Source organism: Geotrypetes seraphini, chromosome 7 (genome assembly GCF_902459505.1).
Source record: "Geotrypetes seraphini chromosome 7, aGeoSer1.1, whole genome shotgun sequence".
Taxonomy (NCBI): Eukaryota; Metazoa; Chordata; class Amphibia; order Gymnophiona; family Dermophiidae; genus Geotrypetes; species Geotrypetes seraphini.
Window position 1 is genome coordinate 84,270,580 of NC_047090.1, and position 26,945 is coordinate 84,297,524.

At 43.7% G+C, this 26,945-nt stretch overlaps 1 protein-coding gene across 7 annotated transcripts in view; it reads left to right on the forward strand.

The window, feature by feature from the left end:
• Positions 1 to 26,945, forward strand: part of SLC25A21 (solute carrier family 25 member 21) — a 702,309-nt gene that overhangs the window by 354,831 nt on the left and 320,533 nt on the right. Inside the window, exon 1 of one of the 7 annotated variants that reach the window (XM_033952169.1) lies at positions 5,224 to 5,440. The exons of 5 other annotated variants lie outside the window; for them this stretch is intronic. The gene's annotated coding sequence lies outside the window, so the exon portion shown is untranslated. Of the gene's footprint in view, positions 1 to 5,223; positions 5,441 to 26,945 lie in introns of those variants that run through there. One more of the 7 variants, XM_033952171.1, reaches the window with a different exon arrangement.

Below are 26,945 nucleotides of genomic sequence, written 5' to 3' on the forward strand. Positions count from 1 at the left end.
ACACTAATATTTATTTATTAAAAAATTTGTATACCGCATACAACTATGCAGTTTCCATATCACATACATAAAATCTTGTTTCCCTGCGATTACTACATATAACATAGACTTGTCTAAACAACATCATTGATCGTATCTGTTATAAACAGGGATAGAGCACAAATTCAAACAATTCAGAAGTACAATCAAGCTTTAAATCATACATTGCTGTCAAAAGAATTCTAAAGAGTCAAAAAAGTTTTAAGTATAGTACTTTGATGCAATCTCTTTTCGCTTACTGGTGCAATCCTCCATTCTAAGCTTACTCGACTACTGTAATATCATTTATTTGGGGTCCTTCAAAAAAACCATTCAAAGACTCCGAATCATCCAAAACACGGCAATCCAACTGATTTTTGGGTTAAAAAATGGGAATACATAACTCCCTACTACCAAAAACTCCACTGGCTGCCCCTTGAAGCGAAAGTGATGTTCAAATTTGCCTGTCTCTGTTTCAAATCCATTCTAGGTTCAGCCCCCATGTACTTGGTTCTCCATTTTAACTTAGATTGTTCATCCAGACCCATACGCAGAGTTCATCTGTTTAACTACCCATCACTAAAGGCCTGCCATTACAAAAGATACCTGAACAGAACACTTGCTTTCCAAGCAGGTCAACTGAACGATTGGCTGGGTAACATTATCACGCACTCCTCATCCTACCTAAGTTTCAGAAAACTAGTAAAAACAAACTTGTTTAACCGATTTGTAACCTAAGACCTCTTAAGCCTTATCTCTTCAACTCTAACCAAACTGTTTCCCAAGATCTCTTATGCCTTACCTCGGTATCATGCTCACCTATATTTTGATGACCTTACATTGTACCTATATTCGCTGATTGTCCAGCTCTTCTTTGTTGTAAACCGCCTCAAACTACCACGGCTTTGGCGGTATATAAGAATAAAATTATTATTATTATTAAAAGGCACAGGATCTGTGAAAAAATTAATTAATTAAAAAGCCTTCAATACTGGTGCATTAAACCCCACCCCCTTTTTTACAAAACCGTGAAAGCGTTTTTTAGTGCCGGTTGGTGCACTGTGCTGCTCCCGATGCTCGTAGATAAGGAGCAGCGCAGAGCATTCAGTGTGCTGGCCTGCGCAATAAAACGCTTCCGCGGTATTGTAAAAGAGGGGGTGGGGGGAAGAAGAATCTGGGCTTAGCACCTGGGAAACTCCTATGTTAAAATGAAGTCCAGATTTTAATGTATTTTAGTAAAAGAGCCCCTATGTTTCTTGCCACTAAACTGTTTTTTGTTCTTTCTACCTCATGCCTGTCTGCCCTAGTTTAATTGCAGGCGAAGTTTAGTCTGTAATCTGCTAGATTAGTTTTGAGTCCTAGAAACAATTGTTTGATTTTCCTAATGGTATTGGCTTTGGGTTCTCTCTAACTCTGGACTGATCAACTTTGCCTGTTAATATATTCTTCTTCTTCTTCTTCTTTTTTTTTTGGGGGGGGGCAAATTAAATACATAATGTTATTTCCCTGGAGGAGTATTCTGTAAAATGCATAGATTTAAAATAAAAAGCATACAGGTTTTGCCTCATTTCTAAAGAAACGCTGGTGGAATTGACTGCTGGTGACTATAAAAATTAGATGAAAGACCTGCTCTGGATGTGGTTCATTTAGATTTCAGTGAAGCCTCTAATACTAGTCCAATAAGAAGCTCTCTAGTAAACCAAGCAGCCTGCAGGCGAGTTCCAAGGTGGTAGACTATATTAGTGGTAATTTTCAAATAAAAAAAAAAGATAAAAAGAGTACCAGTACAGGGTCAGTGCTGGCCTCCTGTGTTTTTAGGACTACCGTATTTTCACGCAGATAACGCGCACCCGTGTAAAACGCGCACACGGGTATAGCGCGCAGTAACCACGATTTTATGTACAAAAACTTTTGTATACCGCGCTCACGGGTATACCACGCATGCTGCCCGACTGTCCTTTCGCCCGCCCCGACTCTCCTCTGGCCACCCCGACTCTCCTTTCGCCCTCCCCGACTCTCCGTGCGCTGTCCTGACTCTCTGTTTACCCGCCCTGCCCTGCCCCCCCCCGGCAGGACCACTCGCACCCCCACCCCGAAGGACCGCCGACTCCCCGACAATATCGGGCCAGAAGGGAGCCCAAACCCTCCTGGCCACGGCGACCCCCTACCCCCACCCCGCACTACATTACGGGCAGGAGGGATCCCAGGCCCTCCTGCCCTCGACGCAAACCCCCCTCCCTCCAACGACCGCCCCCCCCAAGAACCTCCGACCGCCCCCTCATAAATGCTTTTATTAGAAGCTTATGGCTTGCCCACTAAATATCTTCCCTTCTGGAAGACACAGCAGAGAGTCTAATAAGAGCCCACGAGAAGAGACTGTGCAGCGAACTCAAATGAGTTACTGTGTTCAGGTTTCAGCTGTGTCAGCGGCACGGAAAGTTACTGCCATCACTTATCTGTATTGATTGCTGCAGGGAAGGGCTGAATCGGGCTGTTGTGATGACAATATCTCATTCCGGCGCGTGTACACACACGCACGCAAAAATGGACACACGGGTAACCCTGAGTTAGGCATGAGCACTATAAAGACCCGCGAGCCCCTGGCCGACCCCCACGACACCCCCACCCGCCTTCCCCGTACCTTTGTGTAGTTGGGACAGATGGGAGCCAAACCCGCCTGTCCGGCAGGCAGCCAACGACGGAATGAGGCCGGATTGGCCCATCCGTCCCAAAGCTCCGCCTACTGGTGGGGCCTAAGGCGCGTGGACCAATCAGAATAGGCCCTGGAGCCTTAGGTCCCACCTGGGGGCGCGGCCTGAGGCACATGGTCGGGTTGGGTCCATGTGCCTCAGGCCGCGCCCCCAGGTGGGACCTAAGGCTCCAGGGCCTATTCTGATTGGCCCACGCACCTTAGGCCCCACCAGTAGGCAGAGCTTTGGGACGGATGGGCCAATCCGGCCTCATTCCGTCGTTGGCTGCCTGCCGGACAGGCGGGTTTGGCTCCCGTCTGTCCGGCCAACTACCAAAGGTACGGGGAAGGGGGGTGGGGGTGTCGTGGGGGTCGGCCAGGGGGGTCGCGGGTCGGCTGGGGGGGGCGGTCGGAGGTTCTTGGGGGGGCGGTCGTTGAAGGGAGGGGGGTTTGCGTCGAGGGCAGGAGGGCCTGGGATCCCTCCTGCCCGTAATGTAGTGCGGGGTGGGGGTAGGGGGTCGCCGTGGCCAGGAGGGTTTGGGCTCCCTCCTGGCCCGATATTGTCGGGGAGTTGGGGAGTCGGCCGGGCAAGAGGGCTTGGGCTCCCTCTTGCTCCGATCGTGGATGCGGGTGCGGGTGGGAGCGCGTGCGAGCGGTCGTTCGGGGTGGGTGTGCGAGCGGTCCTGCTGGGGGGGGTGAATCGGGCGTCGGGCGTGGTGGGAACTATGTAAAAAAAATTTTGTATACCGCGCTCACGCATATAACGCGCGAGGGGTATGCGTGGTAGGTAAAAACGCGTATAACGCGCGCGTTATATGCATGAAAATACGATAATGCAAGACGATTAGGTTGTAGATCAGGGGTAGGGAACTCCGGTCCTCGAGAGCCGTATTCCAGTCGGGCTTTCAGGATTTCCTCAATGAATATGCATGAGATCTATTTGCATGCACTGCTTTGAATGCATATTCATTGGGGAAATCCTGAAAACCCGACTGGAATATGGCTCTCGAGGACCGGAGTTCCCCACCCCTGTTGTAGATGAACCTTCAGTCCTCCTCTTCACCTAAATCAGGGGTGTCCAATGTCGGTCCTCGATGGCCGCAATCCAGTCGGGTTTTCAGGATTTCCCCAATGAATATGCATGAGATCTATTTGCATGCACTGCTTTCAATGCATATTCATTGGGGAAATCCTGAAAACCCGACTGGATTGCGGCCCTCGAGGATCGACATTGGACACCCCTGACCTAAATGAACTTTCAGACCCCTTCAGACTCTCTCAAGATCATGATAATGAAACTCAATGATATGATTATCTCAACAAAAATTCTTCCAGAATAATTCTGTAATAACGCATAATTGGATATCATCAAATTGATATTCAATGCATTTCTGTTATCAGCATCAAAGGTTAATGGATAAAGTTTAGCCAATCAATTTGATCTATATAGAATTAAAGAGGGTCAGGAGCATTCCAGGAGCAGGGACAACAATTGTCCAGAGAGTCCAGCTACTACCAGAACAAATTTACACCCCCTCCCCCATTTTACAAAAATGTAGCACAGTTTATAGCACTGCCCAATTCTATGAACGTCAGAGCTATTACTGCTGTAAAAACTGTGCTATGGGTTTGTAAAAGGGGGGGGGTGGGTAATGTAATCTTAGATCTGCCTGGGCTGCAGGGCATATGGAGAACACTTTGGGCCAAATTCTATAAACAGCATTCCAATTGTAGGCGGCCAACTGCTGCCTAACTAGCCAATTGAAACACATGTTAAAATAACCCTCCTGAGGCAGGCCGCCTACATTATAGGCACCTTTGGGAACCTAGGGAGCAGTGCAAGCCTGCCTAAGCTCACCTAAGGCTAGGCGTGGGCGTGCCTTGGCCCTGAAGTAGCCTTAGGCAGCCACACGTGCCTCCCTAGGCCCAGGGTAGACACGTACAATGTAGGCCAGCAAAATGCTGGACTACATTATAAGCAGATGCGGCCACTGAGCTTATTGTGGCAAGGGATCTCTCTGCCGCGATAAGTTTAGCGGCTGCCCATCTCCCCTGTACATCGCCGGCAGGAGGAATGCCCAGTCCCTTGTGACCAACCCAGCACCAGTGCTGGCTTACGCCCAAGAAAAGGCAGCATTAGGAGTTTACGGTCCCTTACCAAAAGAGCTGACTAGGTCAGTAGCCATAGTCAGGAGTTAGCTGGCTACTCCCCAGGCAGTGAAGCTGAGCAAGTCAGGGACTAGTTACCTAGCCACACACAAAGGACACCCCAGGAAAGGTTTATTTCTGAGCCAAGAAGGTTTACTGTTTTTAAAGAGAAGCCTGTTATTTTGAGACAGTCCCTTAAAAAGCAGTATGGAGGAAGCCAGGCTCCACAGCTTAGAGAATCAGTTCCCCTCCTCCGCTTCAGGTGCAGCAGGCATGGGGATTCCAAGCATAAAATGCAGGGCTTGGAGCAGTTAGAGAGAGAGAGAGCTTGAGGAAGAGCCGGGGGAGGAGCAAGAAAAGCAGATGAAACAGCCTCAGGAGCAGTGCTGGAAGCAGCAGAAGGAGCTGGTGGAAAGTACCAAGGGAGAAAAACAGTGCTTTGCTGAGCCATGGTTGGGCCAAGAAGTGGACATGCTTGAGGAGGGACTGGCTTCACCCCAAACCTCCAGAGAATCACCAGATTGGGAAGCTGTGGATACCACCTGTGGGCCAGAGGAGGTCAGTTACCTTCCTGAAGTTATGGAGGTGGGTCCCTGAAAGTTTAAACCTCTGAACTGTTTGGGTTGTTGTTTTTTTTTTTTCTTTGCCTGTTTTGTTTAAACTGGGGCTAGGAAGCAGAAGCTTCTATGAGAGAAAGCAGGAAGCTGACTTTGGGGAGTTTTATTTATTTTCCCCTATCAGTGTTTTGGAGTTTTTTTCTTTACCTGCATTTCTTTTTGGTGGTGAAGTTTTTTTCCTACTGCTCAGTTTGGCAGTAATTGCAGCCAGGTGTGGACTATTGGGAATGGGTTCCTGGGGAGAAGGCTCAAGAGCCCTAGAAGTCAGATCAAGAGGATTGGCATTTATTTTGAGGTTTTTTTTTTTTTTTAAATATATAAATGCTAATGTGTGAACTTTTCTCATTTAGCTTGAATATTTACCACATTGTCCTTAACTTCTTTTATCTCCATTGAGAATTCTCCTTTAGTGTTCTCCAAGGATTTCCCCAAAGCGTCCATGGTACTTACAAGTGTTGTCAGTTCTTGTGAAGATCTTGCCACCTGGGTGTTTAGTCGCTCTAGAGAGTCCCGAATCTTCTCGAGGGTAATCGCCTCCGACTTTGGTTCAGACAATGCCAGTAACAATGCTGGCTCTCACTGCTCCCTGCTCTCCTTCCATTCTTGCAAGTCCAACCCCTGATACAGGGTCTCCCCAGCGCTCACTTCTGCAGACGAAACCTCCAATTGGACCGCGAGTCGAGCAGAATGCGGGGGTGGAACAGGCTCCGGAGGGGAGAGAGAAACCTTCTGCCCGAAATCCCCAGCTGCTCCTCCGGCAGGAGAGAGCCCAAGCCTACCTCCCGGAGTGTCGGGGCCAAAGGAAGCTGCGCTGGACAGGATGGATCACTGGACAGGGGTAGAAGTCTGGACCACAGTGGGCTCAGCACGGACACTACCTTTCCGTTTAGAATGAGGCATTGCAAAATAGTCAATAGAGGAAAATACTCCTAGACCACTGGTAAAACCGTTAGCTTCACGCTCCCAACCGCTTTGCACTATTCTTTTGAATTTGAGTTACAAGCTTTCTAAAAATTTTGATACTGAAAGGTTATTACCCTGTTTCCCTGAAAATAAGACCTATCCTGAAAATAAGCCCTAGAATGATTTTTAAAGATGCTCTTAATATAAGCCCTACCCCCAAAATAAGTCCTAGTTAAGATCGACCCCCGAAGCCTCTCCTGCCCGAATGACCCCAACACTCCCCGACTCCATCTCTAACACTAGTGGTGCCCGATTTACCAAAAAAATCAGACTTGCTGGTGAGACCTGATATACCTCCGCTCTGAGGCTTCCTAAAGCAGCAGCAGTGGCAGCACTGAACGGGCTGCTTCATGGCTTTCTCCACTGGGGCCTTCCTTCTGCCGTATCACTGCTGTTTTTGGAGGCCTCGGAGCGGAGGTATATCAATCTCACAGTGGGAGGGTGGGTTGGATTCTGCTGTACAGGAGGATGGAAGGGAGGGATAGAAAGATGCTACACATTGGGGGGGGTAGAGAGGAAAAAAGAAGAATTGGGGTGGAGGACAGGAAGGGAGAGATGATTGTTGTACATTAAAAAAATAAGACATCAAAGAGAAGATCAAGATGGCGTCGGGAGCGGACACCTGAGCGAGCTCTCCGCTCGTTCGTATCTGAATCTGAGTTGTTGTCTCTTCTCTGGCGGTGACATGGGGAAGAGAAAAGGAGTTTCCTGCGTTGTCCCTCCGTCGGCTGAACCCCTTCAACGGTTGATTCAGACTTCGATAACGAGCGCTTTTGCTCGCATGGGTGAGGCGACCCCAGCTACTTCGGGAGGGAACCCGGATTTTTCGGCGGACCTCAGCCCAGAGAGTCGGACTACTCTAAGTCCGGACCAGAGGCTGGTTCCTCCCCAACCCGGAAGTGCACAAGTGCAGGGACTGCCTGGAAACCGACAGCCCCGAGAGGGAGAGAGTGATTCCAGCATCGGAGGGACATCCCTATCAAGCCTTTCATTGGAAGGAGGAGACGGAAACCACCAAGAATCCCCCTGCATTTTAGAAGAAGAGGTGAGAGGTGCCTCGGGAGGGAATACTATCTGTTTTGGGGAGATGAAGAAACCAGATAAGATAGACATGGAAGCGCTATGGCAGGCCATATCAGTCATGGATTCCAATCTCAAATTGACTTTATCTACAATTAAGACAGATTATGGAACTGTTTTCTCCAAGGTGGAACAACAAGGGGTGCTTCTAACTAATGTTACTGAAAGGTTGGAGAAACAGGAAAATAATTTGAGTGAAGTAAAAAAGATTCAAGTAGAATTGGTTAAGGAAAGATCTTATGTTTCCCGCAAGATGGAAAATTTTGAAAACCAACTGAGGAAAAATAATTTAAGATTTTTGAATTTTCCTAAATGTCCTATTATTTCACCAGTTGAGATGGCTAGGAAATATTTCCGAGAGACTTTAGCCATCCCATCAGAAAATTTACCTCCAATTGTTAGAGCTTACTATTTGAATTTAAGGACAACACAAGGGGAATCCACACCTACAGAAACCCCAGTGGATAAAGCTGAGGACTTAAATTTGTCTTCATTTCTGGAAAATTCCCTTGAGGTTGTCACTCAAAGAACTACCATGTTGTTGACTTTAGCCTTGGAGAGTGACAGGGGATTTATTCTTCGTATGTATTTTCGACATATAAATGATAAGTTTTTGGGTTCTAATGTACGAGTTTTTCCAGATTTAGCTCAGAGGACCCAGAGACGTAGGAAGGAGTTTTTGTCCTTGAGGTCAAGGACCCTGGCTCTGGGGGCTACTTTTCTTGTTAAATTTCCTGCAAAGTGTTATGTATCTCTACAAGATAAAAATTTTCTTTTTTTTGAGCCCAAACAACTTTTGGAATTTATTGAATCAAAGGAGAAAATGGTAACCATGCCTAGTAATGTATGACCTGCCAGCTGGCTGTAATTGGGGAAGCTAATGCCGTGACCTTGATTAGTTGATTTGTGATTATATTTAGATGTTTATTTCCTTTCTTGACCTTTTAATTGTGGTTTCAAATTGTGGACTAAATAAGATATTATATTTTCTTTATAAATTTTGTTGAATATTGTTATTGGATCTTTTGCATTGTAAAAAGTAATGCTTGTATTAAAATGGAAAATCTCATAAATAAATAATAATAAAAAAATAAGACATGCCCCAAAATAAGCCCTAATGTGTTCTTTGGACCAAAAACTAATGTAAGACATTCTCCCTCTTCTACGAAAACACGCTAGTGGTTTTTAGCACACAGAGCCGCGCTGAATGGCCTACCCTGCTCCTGACTCTCATTGAGTTCCTATAAGCATTGAGGACAGCGTGGGCCATTCAGCGTGGCTCTCTTCGCTACAAACAGTGCGGTTTCGTAGAAGAGGGGGGTGTCTGTCTTATTTAAGGGAAAACGCGGTATATGAAAGTAGGACTGGTGAAGAGAAGACACATAAATCCCCAGCGAATGAGTAAGTTTAATAGCTTGTGGGTGACATTTAAATGTTAGGCTTGCCGGTACCAGGTAATGCTAATATTCTGTAATGGAGTTTAGGTGCCTAGGATTTATTATAACATGGACAACCTCAGATTGCTCCCTTATTGTACAAACTGAAGAAACATTTTATCAGCATCTACCAGTTGTTAAATTCCCAGATTCTGTTTAACAGCTTTTACTTCCAGGATGCGAATACATTTTATTGGGAGGATGTAAGTTATAAAGAATAAGGTCTTTGCATAAAGGATAGGAACTGTTTTAAAGTAATTACAGGATACAATTCAGACTTAACAAACCACTTGCAAACAAAACAAAAAGCAAAACAAAAATTAATTCAGTGTTTATAGCTCTTTGTTAACAAATGGTTTTGATCAGCTTTTATGCAAATGTAGTCTCATTGCAAAAGAATGTGATAGACTATTTAACTTCCTCTTCTTAAACTTTTTCCAGGAGTGTCATAATTACACTCTTCCAGTGCTGAAAAGTTATCTCATTAGAGCTATCCTGATAATCAGAGGAAGCAGCTTTGAGGATTTCAGTTTGATATCTCTGCTCTCATATCTCCATAATACAATGGTTCCCAAACTGAATATCTGGGATCACCACCGACCCTTAATGTGCTTTTAATGTTTAAGTAGCTGCTTTTTTTTTTTTTTTTAATGGTGTCCTTAGACCACACCTTTCTTCTCAGATCTTCTTATGCAAACTTGTGTTTTGAAGAATCGTTGGAGGATGGTACATAGATAGAAGCGCACGAGGACAAAGGAGGGCAGCCAAATGCGCGCAGGACGTCGGCACGCCGGATTAAAAGTTAAATTTAAAGCGCTCCGAGGGTGTGTGTGGGGTGGGAACTCTCCCAGTTTACTTAGAAGTGTTGGCGCTGCCATTGGGGGGTTCGGGGGGAAACCCCTATTACAAAGGAAAGATATGCATGTGAACACTAAGGGCTCCTTTCATGAAGCCTCATTAGTGGCTTTATCGCATGCACATTTTTAGTGCGCGCTAGCCAAAAAACTACCGCTTGCTCAAGAGGAGGCGGTAGAAGCTAGCGCGGCCGGTAAATTAGAAACATAGAAACATAGAAAATGACGGCAGAAAAGGGCCACAGCCCATCAAGTCTGCCCACTCTAATGACCCACCCCCCTTACTTTACCCCCTTAGAGATCCCACGTGAATATCCCATTTAATTTTAAAATCTGACACGCTGCTGGCCTCAATCACCTGCAGCGGGAGTTCATTCCAATGATCGACCACCCTTTCGGTGAAGAAATACTTTCTGCAGTCGCCATGAAATTTCCCTCCCCTGATTTTCAGCGGATGCCCTCTTGTGGACAAGGGTCCTTTAAGAAGGAAGATTTCATCTCCCACCTCGATACGGCCCGTGATATATTTGAACATCTCAATCATGTCTCCTCTCTCTCTTCGTTCCTCAAGTGAGTACAGCTGCAATTTATTCAGCCTTTCCTCATACGGGAGATCCTTGAGCCCCGAGACCATCCTGGTGGCCATTCGCTGAATCGACTCAATTCTCAGCACATCTTTCCGGTAATGTGGTCTCCAAAATTGTACACAATATTCCAAGTGAGGTCTCACCATGGATCTGTACAATGACATAATTACTTCGGGCATCCTGCTGACAAAACCTCTACGGATACAACCCATCGCGCTATTACGTACGTTAAACCGCTAACACGGCTTCGTAAAAGGAGCCCTAAGAGTTACATAATCTAAACGGAAATACATCTAAAAACCCGCCTTAATCGGCACTTGGATGATCAAAAAGACATATTTCTGGGCAATAGACTGTAAAGTCCGGTATTGTCCTAGGTTCCAAATGTTGAACTTGCTGTCCAAGTTTATTCTAGCCTATCCAACCATCCTATTGTTTGCAGAATATCTACCGTAAAGTCTGGCCAGTCATATCCTCATGTTCCAAGTTAGTGGAGTTCTATTGCCCACCCCCGCCCATCCTACACCGAATCACCATATATGGGACACAAACCGTGCAGGTCTGTCCAATACTGGCTTTAGTTCTTTAATTTACATCCTTCGTTTTCTAATTAGAGATCCTCTATTTTTATCCCATGCTTTTTTGAATTCCATCACTGTTTTCCTCTCCACCACTTTCCTCGGGAGGGCATTCTAGGCATCTACCACCCTCTCCATGAAGAAGAATTTCCTAACATTGATCCTAAGTCTTCCTCCAGGGCGCTGGTCTGCTGGGCAGGATGGACCACTGGTCTGACCCAGCAGCGGCAATTCTTATGTTCTCCCTGTAACCTCAAATTATGCCCTCTAATTAACTTTTTTCCACCAAATGCAATGTTTGAATGTTTTAAGGTTTATATATCTCATCTAAGTATATGGTTACAAATTTATGTATCTAATGCACTTATATGCAGTATTTTATGAATATGCCTTTTGCTTTACATAACAAAAGCAAGTTTGAATGTTTTTATGGTCTATGTTTTTTGTGTATCTAATATATTTATATGTAATATTTTATGAATGAGCTTGTTTAAGTACAGTACTCTTTAGATTGGTACTTTATTTGTGGCTTTTAAAAGATATACAGAAGATATTTTTGAATCTCTGGGGGCTGCAAATCTTATATTATCATTTATGTATTTAACCTTTTTACATGTGAAAAAGTCTAGTTTTATACTATTATTGCCTGTACTTTTATATCTTTCAGTTACACGTATGCATTGGTTTAAATACACACAATTCTCTGTATGTTGCTCATTTATTCTATTTTACTTGCACATTTTTAAATTTATTTATTTGTTTCATAATCTGGTTATAGGCTCCTGAAGAAGGTATAGTCTGTTATACCAAAACTCTTGCAGTGTAAAGTCGTTCTCTGCAGAATTGCACCTCTTCTTTCCATCAATAAGGATTTCATTTGGAAACATCCCGATTGACCCACTTGTTTCTGCTTTGATCTACTTCATTCGTGAGACTACCGCGTTGCTTTATATTCCCACATTCCAATGCTAACAACACAGCATTAGGCTGTTGATCAATTATTTCCTTGTTAGCTTCTGCTTTTAGGAGCTTTCTTGTTACTTGTGTTCTCTCTTTTTAGAGATTCCTTTAGTATGGTTCCTTTAAGCCAGTGGTTCCCAAACCTGTCCTGGGGGACCCCCCAGCCAGTCAGGTTTTCAAGGTATCCCTAATGAATATGCATGAGAGAGATTTGCATACCTGTCACTTCCATTATATGCAAATCTCTCTCATGCATATTCATTAGGGATATCTTGAAAACCCGACTGGCTGGGGGTCCCCCAGGACAGGTTTGGGAACCACAGCTTTAAGCTATGCGGAAACGTCTACATCAGTGGTTCCCAAACCCTGTCCTGGGGGACCCCCAGCCAGTCGGGTTTTAAAGATATCCCTAATGAATATGCATGAGAGAGATTTGCATATAATGGAAGCGACAGGTATGCAAATCTCTCTCATGCATATTCATTAGGGTTATCTTGAAAACCCGACTGGCTGGGGGTCCCCCAGGACAGGGTTTGGGAATCACTGGTCTACATCTTCTAACACAGGGGTAGGGAACTCCGGTCCTCGAGAGCCATATTCCAGTTGGGTTTTCAGGATTTCCCCAATGAATATACATGAGATCTATTTGCGTGCACTGCTTTCAATGCATATTCACTGAGGAAATCCTGAAAACCCGACTGGAATACGACTCTCGAGGACTGGAGTTCCCTACCCCTGTTCTAACATGTCTTTTCCATGGTGTTTCACTAGAGGAAACAATTCTCTGCCATTTTCAGCACATTACTATACTATCTAGGCATGTATCACTGTTGAGTTCTGTCAACCTTTAACTTTGCACTGTCTGCTTCAATCAGAGGTGCAATACATTCCTGTTTCTCATTCACCAGAGCCCTATCTGTCTATACTTTGTTAATTAACAACCAGGCTGTAGTGTCAGCTTTGTTTATTTTATTGCCGATACATTCTTTGGAGGTCTGGCACTGTTTAACACATGATCTAGCTTTTCTGATTCAGCACTTTATTCTTTCTGACCAGCACTCAGATCCAAAGGACTAAATCAGTGGTTCCCAACCCTGTCCTGGAGGACCCCCAGGCCAGTCAGGTTTTCAGGATAGCCTGGAGCAGATTTGCATGCCTGGTACCTCCATTATATGCAGATTTCTCTCATGCATATTCATTAGGACTATCTTGAAAACCCGAATGGCCTGGGGGTTCTCCAGGACATGGTTGGGAACCGCTGGACTAAATAATTTGCAATGCCCTGCTTGTTGCATTGATCAGCGATTTTAGTGAGGGAAGGAGGCGCCTGGGGCAATCTGCCCCCCATCGCACTCTTCCCTGCTGCAGCCACTCCTTCTACATTCCTTCTCAGCCATGCATGCCCCCCTCCCCTCCAATGTACCACTTCAAATGATCACCGGCAATGAGTAGCATCTCTAAGCTGCTGCTCTCCCTCTCACGACCAGGAAGTGATGTCAAGAGGGTGAGCTGAGGCGACACAAGCATCAGGTTAGAGATGCTGCTCGTTGCTGGCAATCATTTGAAGAGGTAGGAGGGAGAGCAGAGAGGAGGTTCTGGTGTCCCCGCCAAGCAGGCACCTGGGGCAGTACATATCCCCGTCCCCTCAGTATGCCACTGGCATTGATTCATTATGTGACAAATAAATCACATGGTTTCTCTTTATCGATTTGTTACCCAACAAAGTCTAGCCCCGCCCAGATCAGTCTCAATTGCAAACCTGAGCCTCTAAATTTGCAAAGTTATGTTATGTTAATCAGGTTTTCTATTCTGCCTTTACCTATTCAGTTCACAATCTGATTATATTACAAGAGGTTGGGTCAGTTACCCAGGAAGTTACAATGGACAGTTTATCCCTTTCTTTAAGTTCTTCACTTGTAAGTGCTAAGTTTTCTAGAAATCATATATGCCTCTTCTAGGGTGTTTAATCTTGCCTGCCCATTCTGAGATTGTAGTCTTAGATGATTTCACATTTATTTTTCAGATAATTACGTGCCAGAGAGCAGTCAGGAAAACCCATCCTAATTTCCCTACCGCTTCATGTACTGCCTTATTCTCCCCAGATTCAAAGATTGAATCACATCTTTAATCACTTCAGGGGTAGCTTCTGCATTGAACCCAGGACAGGCCATAGAATCTGCCCATTCTCCAATGATTTTAGCTACTGAGATAATGAGTTGCTTTAGAAACCTTCAGGGATGTTCTCCCTTCGTATCTTGCAATTTCAGACACCATATGATCTAGAACAGCAGTGAATCCTGCTGGTACATTGTGAGTTATTTTGTATTTTCAGATGACAAATGTGCCTAGATTGCACGACTGATAAATTCACTCAGGAAATAGAATGCAAATATACCTTTATTATGTCAGCAGAATAATCAGCTCATCTAGTTTCTGGTTACAGATAGAAGGTATTCATTCCAATCTCTAGCCTCTTATGTATGGGAAAGGGCATGAAGTATCTGGCCTGCAGAGGCTTGCGGTTATATCTCCAGTGCAAAGAGATAGAATATCGGAGCAAAAAGCCAAAGAAAAAGAAAAAAACTCTAAAGAAGTTTCCTAAAAAATTCCATGCATAGTAAAATTATACTCTTGCTTTTCCCAGCCCAAAACAAGGCAGAACCTGGACAGGGCAACTAATCAAATAGTCAAACGTCCACAGAGCCTATCTAGGGTAACATGCACATATAAAGAAAAAGGAATGTTTTCTCCCTTTGTTACAAACTGATAAAGGTGTGTGGGGAGGGGGGGGGGGTGAGGTGGTGAAGGTCTCTGGCTATGGCAGGGTACTCAAAGCAGAGACAAAGCAGTACAAACATGGGCATGTCAGATAAGAAAAAAAAAATGTGATGCCAAAGGTAAGGCCTTGGATACCTAGAAAGCCCAATTTCCAATGACAAAAGCAGGTTTGTTCCATTATGCATCACCCCAGCCCAGTGGCATACCTAGCATATGTGACACTCGGGGCCCATCATTTTTTGACATCCCCCCATCTGTATGAAAAACATGATTTTTGGTAACAATCCAAATGTCACACAAGAGTACAGTATACCTAGGAAAAGGCAGCATCTTACATACTGCAGTAAGCAGTACAACATCAATACACCCATTGTAAAACTAAACAAGCCAGACTAATACAGATCCTGCAGTCAGTCCTAACAGAAAAACATGTCTTTCGAACACACATAAAACAAAACACCTTCGCCTAGTATGGAATATGTAATCACAAACTAACCCCTCCCCTTTTTACAAAACTGTAGTGTGGTTTTTAGCCATGGTGGTAACAGCTCTGACGCTCATAGAATTCTGAGAATCAGAGCTGCTACTACCACGGCTGGCACTAAAAAAATGCTCCACAGTTTTGTAAAAGGGGGGATAAAATAGAAATACATAGACAAAGGTTAAATTAAACCAGCAAGAAGCTGGACTCTGCATACAATGCGACACCACAAAAACAGTGACACATGTCTCCTAAAGCAATAAATAAATAAATAGAAAATATTTTTTCTACCTTTGTCTTCTCTGGTTTCTGCTTTCCTCATCTTCTTGTTACTCTCTTCCTTCCACCCACTGTCTGCTGTCTCTCTGCCCCTATATGGCATTTTCTCTCCTTCTATTCCCCTTCCAGTAACTGTATGTCTCCCCCTTCCATCTCTCCTTTCACCCCCATTGGTTTGGCATCTCTCTCCTCTGCAATCCCTTTCCCTTTTTCCCCTCATTTCCCTTTTCAATTTATTTTCTGCATCTGTCTAGATTACGTTCTTACTACCCTGTCATCAATTTCTTTTTTCACTGTCTACCTAAAGCTCACCACCTCTTTCCCTCACCCCTCCAGTATTTCACTAACTCAATCCTTTTCCACCCTTCATATGCCCTCTTTTTATTTATCCCCTCTTCCCATCATGTGCCCTCTTTCTCTATCCCTTCCATCTAGTACCTTTTCCTCTCTCTGTCCACTTCCATCCAGCGTCTGCTCCCCTCTTTCTCTCCTCCCCATTTCCTTCCTGAATCTGCTCCCTTATCTCTCCCATCCGCACTTCCATCCAGCATAGGTTCCTCCTCTACCCTCCCCACTACCATCCAGTACCTGCCCTTTCTCTCTCCATCCACCCCTCTTCAATTAGCATCTATCCCTTGTCTCTCCCTTCCTCCCACCTCCATCAGAATTTGCCCCCTTTCTTTCCCTCCAATCCAATTCATCGAGTTTCCTTCCCCCTTATGTCTCTCTCCCCTTTTCCTGCACACCAATTCCATCAGTACCACCCTTCCATATCACCCTGCCCCCTTTCTCTCCCTCCACTACTCTTCCATACCAGCAGTCCTGCTCCCTTCATGCAGCAAGGTTCCTCAATGACTGTAGCTGCTGGCTGCCGGTCCACCCCACTCCGACGTACTTGCTCTGGAGCATAGTCGGCAGTCACGCTGAGGTAAAGGAAGGTCCCGTGATGACTACGTCTGCCGGCTTTGCTCCAGAAGAAGTAAATTACGTCAGAGTGGGTGGACCTGGCAGACAGGAAGTTGCGGCAAGGTCCCACGATGACTGCATCTGCTGGGTCCACCTCAACCGATGTAACTTACTTCTTCCAAAGCAGAGCTGGCAGACGCAGTCATCGCGGGACTTTCCTGTACCTCAGCTCAGCTGCAAGCTGTGCTGAGGTGCAGGTCCTGTTGCACAGTAAGGCAGGACATTCCGGATCTGGACCCGGCCGGCTGTGCACCCCCTAGGGCCCGCACCCACACCCCCCCTTGGTACACCACTGACCCAGCCTTCCCATTTCTCATCCTACAATTCACCATTTTTAAATTAATACTCCCTCCCCTCTCTCTCCTCTCCTCCACCTTCTCTCTTTCCCTCTGTACCTCCCTTTTTCTTCCTCTGCCCAGCAACTCCTCTCTTCTCCCCATGCATCTCTTTCCCTCCTTCTATTCAATATCTCAACTTTCTTTCTACTTCTATTCAGCATTTCCCCCTCACCCTACATCCTTCTGTACCCAGCATCTCCCTCTTTTTTCTCTTCCTCTGTCAGCATTTCCCCTTTCTACCTATTTTCTCCACATCCAACATTCCCTCTCTGTTCCTATTCCTGTTTGATGTGTAGAATCTCCCTCTTCTGATTCCCCTTATGTCCAGCATCTCCCCACTGTCTTCCTATTCACCTCATTTCCAGTATTACTTGTCACTCTACAACACCCATGTTCAGAATCCCCTTTCCGTGTCCCTATACCCCATGCATATTTTTCCTCCCTACCTAACCCTAGCATCTCTTCTGTCTTTCCCTTCCTCTAAGCCAGCATTTCCGCCCATCTTGTTCCAGTGCCCATTTGTCTTCCCGTCATCCCATTGTAAATCTTACAAATTTGTTGTTTTTACTTATTTATGAATGTGGATATTGTAACCCACTTAGGCCCAGATTCACTAAAGGCACAGATCATATCTGATCTGTGAGGGATGCGATCTGATCAAATGAGGGCGATCGGAATCATGCCCCCAACCGACCGCCTGGATTGCTCTATAGCAGCAACCTTTTCTCTTAACTTTTAACTTTAGCTCAGCGAGTCCATGGTTTTAACCCGCTTTAAACCTGCGGGTTATAACCACGGGCTCGCACTGCGGGGGAAGGTCGGGGCAGAAGCAGGGCAGCACTTGGGGCAGAGAGCAGGAAAGTCATGGGCAGAGAGCAGGAGAGCCGAGGGCAGAGAGCACAGGAGATTCGGGGCAGAGCAGGGTGGCAGGAGAATTGTGGCAGAGAGTCGGGGCAGAGAGCAGGAGATTCAGGATAGAACAGGGCGGCAGGAAAATCGGGGCAGAGAGTCGGGGCAGAAGAGAGCAGGGAGGCAAGAGAGCTGGAGAATCGTGGCAGAGCAGGAGATGCAGTCGGAAACAAGGTGAGCGACTGGTTCCCAGCAGTTGCTTGTTTATTGATCGGCTAGCCCAGTCAGTGTTGCAGTTTTTTTTTGTTTTTTTTTAGTGAATCGCTGCCTGCCTACATTTGAATGCTGTTCCCCCTCATTTGTATGCGTGGATTGGAGGATGATTGGGACAGAAGCTAGTGAAACGGATTGGAGGGAAATCGGGTCGCAAAGGGATCACATACCGATTAATACACGATCAGTTTGCTTAGTTAATCTAGCCTTTAGTATATAAGCGTGATTTAGAAATTAAAAAAAATATATATATATTTCCCCATTTGACTGGACACATGTACTGTAGGGTAGAGGTGTGAACTTTTTCTGCTGCCAGTTCATGCGCTCTTTCATCATTCTGGAATAAGGCCTCTTCCATATGAGTCACTGACTGGATTCATAAACTACTTGGATTTTGATGGATGGATGATAATATGCTGACAGAGCAGCATCAGATACACAATGTGCAGTAATATCCAGCTAAATGCTCCCAGTTATTAATAGAAGTACTGGAAAGCCTTATACGAAGGGCATTCTACCAAGGATTATGCAGTGGTTTGGCAAGCATCGTAGGTTTTATTGCCAAACTCATCTGTGATCCCGAGTAAGAGCTCATCTGAAGAGGGTCTTATTTATTTATATGACAATGATGAGGTAGTCTTTGGGTTTTACTGCTGTATATTGTTTGCTTAATGTTGCATTTCATTTTCAGGCAGTGAACGTTGCAAGTTTAAGGCCTTAGATTTTTATTTTTTTTTTCACTGCCATCTCCTTTATGGTTTATTAACTATCAAATAGTGACGTGGAAGAGTAGCCTAATGTTAATGCAGCAGCCTGAGAATCTGGGGTAGCTCCTTGTGTTTCCGGGCAAGTCACTTAACCCGCCATTGGCCCAGGTCTAAACTAAGGGCTCCTTTTACAAAGATGCGTTAGGGCCTTAACGTGCGGAATAGCATGCGCTAAAATTCCCTGCACGCTAGCCACTACCGCCTCCTCTTGAGCAGGCGGTAGTTTTTCGGCTAGCGCGCGCTAATCTATTGCATACATTAAAAACACTAGCGCACCTTTGTAAACGGAGCCCTAATTACCTGTAAATAATATGTAAACTACTTGGATTGTAACCAAGAAAAACAGTATATCAAATGCTATCCCTTTTTTCCAATTTATATTTTTGCTACTTTTTGGATAAAGTAGTTCTTTGAACTGTGGTATGTACAGGGTCAATGCAAGATTCCATTTGGGTGTCTTGCGCAGCTTTCAGTGTTTTACCCACTTCAACTATTTATCCCTCCCTTTTACTAAGTAGCGGTAGAGGTTTCTACCTCAGCCTGAAGTGCTAAATGTTCTGACGCTGCTTCGACACTCGTAGGAATTCTATGAGCTTCGGAGCTGCATTGGAGCATTTAGTGCTCCAGGCCACGGTTGAAATCTCGACTGTGGCTTAGTAAAAAGGAAGTATTTTAACCAAATTTTTCCCTCCAAGGGTTGTCTCCTCCCTCATGGAAGGCACAGCCCCTGTTCTAGAAATCATCAGGAGTAGAAACAGAACTGATTTCTTCTAACAGAGTATTGAAAGTTCTGGTATTGTTGTATAGGCAGAACCTTAGTTACCTCTACAGTTATAAAATTTGGCAGATAAGGTTTGCCCACCCAGTCTTTAACCATTATGCCACTATAGACCCTACTGTAGAGAATGACACGGGGAACGTTTACTGTGGTAAACCGTGGTCACCGCAGTAAATCCGCAGGAATGGAGACATTTGCAACTGGTTTACTGCAGGAATGGGTCCTTTCACTGCCCTGCAGGAATGGGAACAAGACCTTTTACCACCCCATGGGAGCAGTGAAAAGTCTTGCTCCAGTGGTAAAATAAATAGTGCCTGTGAAAGTCTCGGCATCTCCTCCCCAGCTCCTCTTCTGCCTATTTTACCTTCAGGAGCCAGCCATGCCACGATGAAGACAGAAGGAACCCAAAACCAAAGCCTGAGACCAATGTGATTTGAAGAATAAAATTATCAGACAATAAAAGGTAGAAAAAAAAATTATTTTATATTTTGTGATTTAGAATATTTCAGATTTGAAATATGTATCCTGCTAGAACTGGTATTAGATATAACTGGGGACCACAAAGCCCTGGCTGTGCTTTTTTAGCTTCCAGCTGGCTTAGGGCTCTCTCTGACCATGGGACAGTTGCCCTAGTTGCTCTCCCCTAACACTGTTCCTGCCATGTGTGACTGAAGTATTCTGTTAGCTTGATTTTTCTATGTAGCATTCTGTAGTAATTTTGTTTGTTCAGTTTTCACAACAGTGGAGGGGATATTTGTGAAAGGGAGGGGAGACAGGGGTTTTGTTGATCCTTGCTCTGCATTATTTGTGTTTATAAAATAACAATTATATAGAATATTGTCTCTTTTTATACTTTAATAAAATAAGTTCAGTATAAAATCATAACTATTCGAGGCTTGTGCAGATGGGATCTGACAGTTTGTTAGAGGGGGCCTGAGCTCGTGGGGACAGGGACCGAGCTCGTAGGGATGGGGCAGGGACAAGCTCATGGGGACGGGGTGGGAACGGTGATTAATTTTTTTTCCCTGTGTCATTCTCTATCCTACAGTCTCTGTCCATTTCTCTCTATTGCCCTTCTGCTCCGTGCAGTTGTCACATTTGCTTGAATTTCCTTACTGTTTTGTTTCTCTATCACCTTGGTAAGCAATGAGCTTTGCCCGGTTCCCTTATGTATTTTATGTCCTTTCTCTGTAGTATGTAATCTGATTTGTAGTTTGTTTTTTTTTTTAATTGTAGTATGGCGTGTTGATTTGCATGTTATTTATTAGATTATTAATTTATCTTTTGGTGTTTTAGAATGAATGTATTTATGCATTCTTTCATTTTTCTCTAGTTCAAAGATTTTTATTGTTTTTAATAAAATACAAAAATCCAATAAACGTTAACAAGGCAAGATACAGACAAGTTGTACAAAGCACAGAATCATAAAATATTATCTATGCAATACAACAAGCTGACCTAAAAAGAGAGTGTCAGCACAACCTGCAGCCATAATCATATACAATATCAAAAGCACAGAGGAACACTGGAGTTATACCCCCATATAAATATGAATAGCAAGCCATGATATAATGCATAAGTTCTGTTGTAGATATCTATATCCTAGCACAATAACTGAATGCCATCATTCTGTATTGCAATAAGAGTTGACCGGACTCCAGATTTTGATAATGAGCTCATAGACTTGTGCCTTTCCACTATCATATTTTACTGTAAGGCATAACATATTCCACCAATTAATATAATATTATTTTTATGCTATTACATAAGTTGCGAACAGAAAAGTTCTAGATGATACTAGCTTGAGGCAGAAAAATGTGTACTGCAACAATATATATATGTATGTAACACTAATATCAGTAATAATAAAAAAAATTTGTAATGAGAAGATCTCAATGTAGATTGGTCAGTCAAATGAACGGAAACCGTTCAATCCTTCAGTCCGTGCGCGGATGACAACCCAGCACACCACACCATCATAGAATCTTACTCGTATGTAGTGAATCAAAATAACAGTGCACAAAAACACTCGTGATAAATCATACAAAATTATATAAAGTTGCAGTAACGCATTAACTGACAACAAGGTAGAATAACTGCACAATCTATCCAAAAATCAGTAAAAAGACTTAACTGGACTTAGTGGACGGCTGCAAAAACAGGAACGCCCCAAACGAGTTTCACAAGGGGTCCAATTGCAGGCATCTATCTGGGCATTCTTTCTTGGAAGTTCATTTAGGACAGGTTCCTGAAGAAGGATTATTTCCGAAATTGAATCAGTTGAACCATCTATGTTTCCTGGAGTACAGCTTCTGCAATTGGACCCCTTGTGAAACTCGTTTGGGAAGTTCCTGCTTTTGTAGGCCGTCCACTTAAGTCTTTACTGCTTTTTGGATAGATTGTGCAGTTATTCTACCTTGTTGTCAGTTAATGTGTTACTGCAGCTTTATATAATTTTGTATGATTTATCACGAGTGTTTTTGTGCACTTTTATTTTGATTCACTACACGAGTAAGATTCTATGATGGTGTGGTGTGCTGGGTTGTCACCCGCATATGGATTGAACGGTTTCCGTTCATTTGACTGACCAATCTACACTGAGATCTTCTCATTACAAATTTTTTTTAATTATTACTGATATTAGTGTTACATACATATATATTGTTGCAGTACACATTTTTCTGCCTCAAATTTGTATCATCTAGAACTTTTCTGTTCACTATATTAGTGCTGTTCTAGTACAATTCGGGTTTTCTTATTTTGATTACATAAGTTGCAGCGCTGATTTGGTTTTAGGTCTATGATGATTTGATATACCGCTAGAGCTTCCAACAGTTCCAAGCAGTTTACAATAATTAAAACAATAATCCAAAAGAAAAGGAACTCAATAAAAAAAGGACAGTCCTAATATACTATGGGGCTCATTTTAGAAAAAGAGACATCCAAAAGATGATATAAACTGGCACTTGGACATCTTACTAGTCAAAAACATCCAAGTAGACATTTTTAAAATTGACTTTTTAGATGTCTTTCTGGTCGTTTTGTCTCAAGTGCATCTAAATCTTAAGGTGGCATGTTTTGGGCAGTATTAGGGCGGGCTTAGCACTTGGACGTTTTACAACGATAAACATTTTACAAAACATCCAGGGCATAATTTGGACATTTTGGGCTAGGCCTGTTTTTAAAACAAATAAGGGCCCAAATGGTACCCAAACTGATCAGATGACCACTCAGTGGTCACTGACTCCTCCCACCACCAAAAATTTACATGATAAAGTATATATGTCTCTATGACAGCTGCAGATACTATAGCCATTCCTAGTAGATCTGCAAGCAGGTCTCTTTAGTAGCCAGGCGGGCAGTGCAGTGGACTTCTGGCATTAGCCATGCCTACTTTGGTGTTTGGTGGCCTAAAGCACCTATGTAGGCGTGATTCCAGTGCCTCTTTATTTAGGCACTGGTAGGCACTTCAACTTGGCCATTTTTTGCCATTTCTAATGACATTTTCCAATTAATTTAGGCCATTGATTTACAGAAGTATGGGATGTAAGTTTAATGAAAAAGTATTGCACAATTAGATGTACAGTATATTTCCACGCATACTTTTTCTGAGCCAGTTTTCAAAAGGAAGTTTTTCCTTTTGAAAAATGAATGAACATTTCTTTGGGTAAAAATGTACCCACAGACTTTCCACACACATGCTTTGTTGAAAGTTAGTTCCTGTGAGGTCAATATTCAAATGAATTTATGTGGCATTACATGTATAAATCCTTTTTTTTTTCTTTTAAAATTCAGGGCCAGCCAACACAAGTTTTGGCTGGGCATTTCAAAAGTCAAGCCAAATGTTATGCATTTGGGAGGACTTGCCTCTGGAGTAAAATAGCCATACAAAACCTGCAGCAATCGTGAGGTACATTAAGCACATCAAATATGCACGTATGCAGATACTTCAGAAAATATGTACTTACACTGTGGATCTGCCAAAACTCCAACTCCAAAGAGTTGACTACTTTTTTTATTGTCTACTCTGTTTGCCTCTAGTGCAGGGGTGTCCAACCTTTTAGCTTCCCTGGGCCGTATTGGCTGAAAAAAATGTTTCTGAGGCCGCAGAAATACGCAAACGCTGCAGCAAGACAGGAGGGAGTCGGCAAGACGGTAAACACCAGGGGGCAGCAGAGGAAAACACTGCATCTCCCTCGACCAGGGCCGCACAAAATATTTCACAGGGCCGCATGCGGCCCTCGGGCCACAGGTTGGATACCCCTGCTCTAGTGCTTGTTCTCCTTACATATTCTTCTTCTCAACAGGATATTGGAGGGGGGGGGGAAGGGTGGAGGGATGGGTGGTTGTCTTTTGTTACCATGCTGATGATCTTCTGTTTTGAGTTGCCTGGAATTCTTTGAAATTTAATAAAGATAATTTAACCATAAAAACCATAACAAAACTTTGAAATGTAATTCATATATTTACCCATCAATAATCAGCTATAGGCTGACCATCGTTGACTGATTTAGCCCCCAATATTCAGTGGCAGGCCATATCTGGGCACTGGCACTGAATATTGGGGGCTAAGAGTTTGCCAGGCCCTGGCTGAAGTTTAGTTTATTTGATATACTGCAAATATGAAAATAAAAATTTAAAATCTAACGTGGTTTACAATAATAAAAAAAAAATAAGGGAAGGGGAATAACAATAAAATAGGATATTGACAACACTAGACAAACTGAAACACAAGGTTAAAATATGAGGAATAGTACAATAGTTCAAAGGTTTGAAAGGGATGGTAAAACATAAGAAAGAGGGAATGAGTTCTGCATTGAGATCCGAAAAGAAAATTAAACCTTATGTAAGAAAAAGCTAAGGATTAAAATCTTGAGAGAAATAATACACTTTTGGCTGGGCTTTAAATCTTAGGAATGAATATGGGCTGGGGCCCACATAAGTTGTTTTCTCATTAAAAAAAAAAATAAAAAAAATCTATGTCCCCTCCCACCCCCAAATAATGCCTCCTCTCTCCTCCTTTCCCATACCTGCCCACCCCTTTCAATGAGTAAGAAGGCCTCCTGGCCTACCTACATACCTGGTGATCCAGTGGGGGTCTTCTGGGGTCTTTGGGGGCATGAATCCAGCCCCCTTGCCACTGCCCTCTCATAGCAGCTTTTCAAAATGGCTGCCTTGACCTCTCATGGCAGCACATAAAGTGCTGTGAGCTGCCATGAGAAATTGTGGCAGCCATTTTGAAATATAGCTGGTGCCCACAAAAAGACCAGCTCCTTCCCAATACTGCCTCCTGGCTCACCCCTGACTGGCACATGTTTTGGGGGGCTGATCAGAGCCACTATTCAATGGCACTGCCCGGCTTGAATATTGGTGTTTGAATGCTGATCGGTGATTTAAGTGAGATTGTTCTCTAAACTTTTTCCTATGATTTTATTTATTGTTCACAATTGTGCTATACCTTGGTTTGCTATGGCAAGTGCCTGTGTCAAGGGGCCAATTAGGACCCCTTCTGATACACTAGGAGGAGCCTAAGGCTCTGATTGGCACGGGTGCCTAAGGCCCTTTCCAGTGCATCCAGTATGCCCCAGGAGGGGGAAGAGTCACCATTTTTAAGAGATGGCCTTCAAGGCAAGAGGGAGTGAGCATCCCTCCTACATGATTTTTGACATAAGGTATGGGGGAGGGGGCAATGTCAGGGGTGGAAGGTTCTTGAACTTGGGGGTCTGATCCGAACCTCCCCAGCCCACTAGACTATCAGGATTTTGTAGGAGGTGGCGGGGTGATGGGAAGGCGGAGGCACTTGGTGTTGGAGGAGGGATGTCAGGCTGTCCTGGTTTTGGCGATGGAGCAGGGGGTGCATGCATGGCAGGAGGGGGGCGTGGAAGTCAATCAACCAAAACCGAACAGAGATATTCAAGGTATATAAGCTGGCAAAAACTTTAATAAGTTGCTCACGTGAAACACACTTCAAATGAACACGATATGGGTCATATTTTGGCAAATGTCTGCTTCAGAGGTTCACAATCTCTTTAAATAGTAATACTGTATGCAGTTCGCTGCTTAGACTGTGTACCAATAGATAAGCAGAGCCAGCAACTCAGGGTTCTCAAAGTGAAATTGGCCTGAAATCTGGGTTCAGGTTTCGACCACAAATGGTGGTTAATTCTCAAGCAGTAATTTTTTTAAAATGGCTGCATGCTCATGGCAACATTAGTGCTGGCTATTAATGCAAAAAAAGGAAAAAGGAAAAAAGCTATTTATTTATGGCTGCAAGGAAAGAGTGTACCTACTTTTGCACAATTTATATATAGGCATACTTTGGGGCTTACATTTGGCAGATTAGGGGCACAGTTGGAATGTACACATGTATTTCATAAAATATATGAGTATATACATAGAAAACATTCACAACTTTACCATGCCTTTGAAGTTAGGGGGTGGAGGAGCAATCGAATGGTTAGGTAGCAGACTTTGATCCTACCAAACTGAGTTCAATTCCTGCTGTAGCTCCATGGGCAAGTCACTTAACTGTCCCAGGCGCTGTCTTGGTGGGAGCACAGCACCTCTCCTCGACTCCGCACCCCTGCTCCTTCTCACTCCACCCCTGCCATGCGCACCTTCCCTCCCCCCCAAAAAAAACCCCCTCTAGCTCATTGCCAGCGCAAACAGCAGCTCTAACCTCTGAAATGGGCACATTCATGTTTTGGACATGTATATCCTGACTTTCAAAAACTGATTTAGACGTGCTTGCATAACTCTCTGAATACTGGGCCTACAGATTACATGATACTTTGTTATTGTTTTTCTTAAGGTTTCTGAGTAAAAGGTTGTAGCTTAATTTTAAAACAGTAACTAGTGGGCTCAGACCGTTCTAGATTTGGTTTGCTGACCATGAAGGATAATAAGGTAGATTATTAACACCACCTAATATTTATCTTTTTGTAACTGTCGTTCTTTTGAATGTGGAGATGTGGTTCCTCAGTCCAATAAACAAAGGTATTTGTACTGCCTTCTGTTCTTAATTCAGCCCATTGTTGTCTGTGACTTTGAACTTGTGAGTCATAAAGCGTTCCAAGCGTGTAGAAGTCATCGAGACACTGTGATAGATGAGCATCCAAACGCTCATCTCAAGTTCTTGTTTGCAATTAGCTTGCCTCCTGCCTAGAAGTTACCTCAATTAATCTTGAATGTTGAGGTGTAAGCTAATATTTTCCCTTCTAATAGTTTCAAGTTTATTTAAAATATTTGATATGATCACAATATCCAAATCCAATGCGATTTACAAAGATTAAAAAAATAAATAAATAAATAAAAACTCCAACAAACGGGACACTAAAAACAATTATAACATAAAGATGCAGTTGAAGGGGGGGGGGATTAAAAAAAAAGACTTACCTATGATTTTATGATTCTCATGCCAATTTTCTCTTACCTTTGGGCAGTGCTAGAATTTGCTAATTAGCTGCGATACCTCTTGTTTTGGCTAGGATGTATACAGAAGTACCA